Genomic DNA, 5,156 nt, shown 5'->3' on the forward strand with positions numbered 1-5,156 from the left:
AGCAAAATGAAATAAGCACACCCAAGAGGAGAAGATGGCAATAAATAATCAAACTGAGGGTCGAAATCAATAAAATAGGAACAATGAGAGCAGTGCACAGAATCAATAAAACATAGAGTTGGTTCTTTGAGAAAATAAAATCACAAGATAGACAAACCCTATGCAAACTAACTAAAAGATGGAGAGAAAATATACAAATTAACAAAACCAGAAATGACCTCTTGTTCTATGTCGCCTGAGGTAACCTGTGAAGATGGTTTGCCATTTTCTTGAATCAGAAAACCCTGCAAAATCATGTAAATCAAGAGGTTCAAATCTTCATGTTCACTTGAAGACATCTTGTGAAACTGCCCAGGTCATCAAGGGTATGCATATCTGAAAAGGTACCAAGTTTCTGAAGGATGTTACTTTAAAGAAGCAATGTGTGCCTTTCCAGCAGTATAATGGTGGAGTTGGTAGGTATGCCTAGACCAAACAGTGGAGCTAGACACAGGGTTGATGGCCAGTAAAGAATGCTGAATTTTTGCTGCACATACATAAAAATTCAGAGATTAATGCTGAACTCAAGGGCTTAGATGTAGATTCTCAAGTCATCCAGGTGAACAGAACACCTAAAATGAGCCAAAGAACTTACAAAATTCATGGCTGCATTAATCCATTCATGAGCCCCCACCCCCCCAGCCACACTGAGGTGATCCTCACTGACAAGGAACAAGTTTTTCTAACACCAGAAGAGATGGTTGCACAGAGAAACAGACAGAATGAAGAAAGAAAAACCTATGGCAAGGGAATAAATTCAGCATAACATAAATGTATATAAAAGTAAAAACAAACAAACAAACAAAAAACCCTAAGAAATGAAAAAGGGGTCTTAACAATAGAAAACTAGGATATCCAGAGGATCATAAGGACATACTTTAAAAACTTGTATTCCAAAAAACTGGAAAATCTAAAATAAATGAACACTTTTCTCAATAGGTACCACTTACAAAAGTTACATCAAGATCAGATAAACAATTTAAATAGATATATAAACCATAGTGAAATAGAAGCAGTCATTAAATACTTCCCAACCAAAAGGAAAGAGAGAGAGTGTGAGAGACAGACAGAGAGAGAGAGAGAGAGAGAGAGAGAGAGAGAGAGAGGGAGGAAGGGAGGGAGAGAGAGAGGAAGGGAGGGAGGGAGAAAGGAAGGAAGGAAGGAAGGAAGGAAGGAAGGAAGGAAGGAAGGAAGGAAGGAAGGAAGGAAGGAAGGAAGGAAGGAAAGCAAAGCCAGCCAGGGTCAGATGGTTTGGGCACAAAATTCTACCAAACTTTCAAAGAAAAATTAACTTCAGTGCTTCTCAAATTATTCAACAAAATAGAAACAAAGAGAACTTGCCCAAATCATTTTTATGAGGCCACAGTTACCCTGATATGCAAAACACATAAAGACTCAACAAAGAAAGAGAATTACAGATCAATTTCCCGTATGAATATAAATGCAAAAATACTCTGCAAACCAAATCCAAGAACACTTCAAAAAAAGTGTCCACCATGATCAAGTAGGCTTCATTCCAGAGATGTAAGGATGCTTCAAAAATATACAAAAATCAGTAAATATAATCCACCCTATAAACAAACTGAAAGAAAAAAACTACATGATCACCGCATTGGATACAAAAAAGGCCTTTGACAAAACCCACCACTTCTTCACGAGTCCTGAATAGATGAGGGAAACAAGGGACATATATGAATATAATAAGGGCAGTTTACAGCAAGCTGACAGCCAACATCAAATTAAATGGAGAGAAACTCAGAGCAATTCTACTAATGTCAGGAATGAAAAAATGTTGTCCACTCTCTCCATATCTATTCAATGAAGTTCTAACTAGAGCAATAAGACAACTGAAGTAGATCAATGTCATAGATATTGGGAAGAAAGAAGTCAAAGTATCATTAGCTGCAAATGATACTATAATATATATGAGTGATCCTAAAAAGTCTCCCGGGGAACTCCTTCAGAGAACTGTGGTGACAGATGTGTACCCCAATAAAATTTGCCTAAAGACCAGAGAGACAAAGGAACAAGTCACAGCTGCCACATCTTACCTCACCAACTCCTCAGCTGAAAAAGCCCCAGCTGAAACCGCTTCAGCCCCAAAATGTCTCCAGCTAAAGGGACACTTGTGCTGAAAAGCCTTTAGTCCCTGTTTTCTCATGCTGTATACACCTTTCTCTGCCCAGCTGTCATTTACTGAGATTAAAGGCATGTGCTTCCCAGTACTGGGATTAAAGGCGTGTGCCACCACTGCTTGGCTCTGTTTTCTCTCCTAGACTGAGTCAATCTCATGTAGTCCAGGGTGGCTTTGAAATCATAGAGATCCAGATTCTCCCAAGTGCTAAGAATAAAGGTGTGTGCCACCACTGCTTGGCATCTGTGTTTAATCTAGTGGATCTTCATGCAAAGTTTATTAGGGTACACAATATATCCCCACAGTGAACACTTTTGGTGAAGTAGCGGGATACAAGTTTAACTTAAACAAGTTAGTAGCCCTCCTATATAAAATCAACACATGGACTGAGAAAGAAATCAGAGAAACAACACCTTTTACAATAGCTTCACATAGTACAAAATACCTTGGAGTAACTCTAACGAAGCAAGTGAACGATTGTATGATAAAAACTTCAAGTCTTAAAAGAGATTGAAAAGGATATTAGAAGATGAAAAGATCTCCCATGTTCATGGATCCACAGGATTAACATAGCAAAAATGGCCATTTTACCAAAAGCAATCTTCATATTCAATGCAATCCACATCAAAATTTCAACGCTATAGACCTTAAAAGGACAATTCTCAACTTCATATGAAAAAATAAATAAAACCTTAAGATAGATAAAGCAATCCTGAACAATAAAAGAACCGCTGGATGTCTCACCATTCCTTATTTCAAGTTGTACTACAAAGCCATACTAATAAAAAAAACAGCATGGTATTGGCATAAACACACTCATTGATGAATGGAATTGAAGACCCAGACATAAATCACACATATATAGACACCTTTTTTTTTTTTGGCTTTTTGAGACAGGATTTCTCTGTGTAGCTATGGAGCCTATCCTGAAACTCACTCTGTAGACCAGGGACCAGGCTGGCCTTTAACTCACAGAGATCTGCCTGTCTCTGCCCCACCCCCACCCCAGTGCTGGGATTAAAGACCTGCACCACCATCACCCAGCTAGATACCTGCTTTTTGATAAAGAAGTCAGAAATAGACACTGGAAAAAGGAAGCATCTTTAACAAATGTTTCTTGTAAAATTGGATGTCTGTGTGTAGAATAATGTAAATAGAACCATACTTATCGCCCTGTACAAAGTTTAAGTGGATCAAAGACCTCAACATAAAACCAGATACATTGAACCTGATGTAAGAGAAACTGAGGAATACCTTTGAACACATTTATTAGCACAGGAGACAACTTTCTGAACAGAACACTGATACAGCAGAAACTAAGATCAATAATCAATAAATGGCACCTCATGAAACTGAAAAGCTTCTGTGAGGCAAAGGACACTGTCAATTGTACAAAGTGGCAGCCTACAGGATGGGAAAATTTTTACCAACTCCACATCCAATACAGGATTAATATCTAAAGTATATTTTAAAACTCAAGAAACTAGATATCCCATAAACAAATAATCCAATTGAAAAAGCAGAGTATTATCTAAACAGAGAATTCTCAGTAGGGGAAATTCAAATGGCTTGAGAAACACTTAAAGAAATGTTCAAGCTCCTTAACAATTAGGGAAATGCAAATCAAAACTACTTTGAAATTCTGTCTTATACCTGAAAAAATGGCTAAGATCTATAACACAAGTGACAACTCATAATGGCCAAGATGTGGAGCAAGTGGAACAATTCTCCATTGCTTGTGGAAGTGTAAACTTGTACCGCCACTATGGTAATCAGTTTTGCAATTCCTCAGAAAATTGGGAATCAATTTACCTCAAGACCCAGCTGTACTACTCTTTTGCATGTACCCAGAGGTCACCCCATTCTACCACAAGGAAACTTGTCAACCATGTTCACAATAGCTTTACTCATAACAGCCAGAAACTGGAAACAAATTAGATACCCCTCCACTGAAGAATGGACAAAGAAAATGTGGTGCATTTGCAAAATGGAGTATTATATTACTCAGTTCTTTTTATAAAGTGATATCATGAAATTTTCATGAAAATAGAAAGCTAGAAAATAGAAAACCAGAAAAACACCATCCTGAGTGAGGTAACTCAAACCCAGAAAGAAAAATATGGTATGTATTCACTTATAAGTAGATATTAGCCATTAAGTAAACAATTATAAAACTACAATCTAGAGATCTAGAGAAGTTAGGTAAAGAGAGAAAGTCTAGGGGGGAATGCATGGATCTACCTGGGAGGGGAAATAGAATAGATTTAATGGACAGAGGAGTGCAGCTGGAGAGCTTCTCTCCGCTTCCCGCCAAGCCCCAGCAGTCCCATAGCCCACTTACAAAATAAACACACAGACTCTTACATTACTTATAAACTGTATGGCTTCTCGTTATCTACTTCTTCTATATTAAATTAACCAATTTCTATTAATCTATATTTTGCCACGTGGCTCGTGGCTTACCAGTACCTTACATCTCGCTTGTCATGGAGGCGGCTGGCAATGTCCCTTTGCCCAGCTCTCCACTTCCCCCAATTCTCTTCTCTGCTTGTCCCACCTATACTTCTTGCCTGGCTATTGGCCAATCAGTGTTTTATTTACTAACCAATCAGAGCAACACATTTGACATACAGAACATCACACAGCAAAGGAGTGCAGGTGGGGATGAGAGGGAGGGTATCAGGTGGTGGGGAAGCTGGGTAGGAAAAGAGTCTGCGTAGAGACAGCTGGAATTGTGAAGAGGGCTTTGGAGGAGTGGTTTGGAAAGTTAGTGCAGTGGAAACTTCCTGGGATCTATGAAAATGATCCTAATGAGGATTCCTAGTAATGGAGGATATGGAACGTCATCAGGCCATCTCTTGTCACCAAGCAAATGCTCCAGTGGAGGTACTGGATTGTACTCCATTGAGTTGTTGCCCAAGGAGGTCCCATGGAAATCCTCAAACAACACAGTCTGTTGCTAAGACAACAAACTGACACTGGA

At 38.8% G+C, this 5,156-nt stretch overlaps 1 pseudogene; it reads left to right on the plus strand.

The window, feature by feature from the left end:
- Positions 1-253: 253 nt before the first annotated feature.
- LOC118578584 lies at positions 254-794 on the plus strand (annotated as a pseudogene).
- Positions 795-5,156: the final 4,362 nt, after the last annotated feature.

This window comes from Onychomys torridus, chromosome 2, assembly GCF_903995425.1.
Source record: "Onychomys torridus chromosome 2, mOncTor1.1, whole genome shotgun sequence".
NCBI classification, from domain to species: Eukaryota; Metazoa; Chordata; class Mammalia; order Rodentia; family Cricetidae; genus Onychomys; species Onychomys torridus.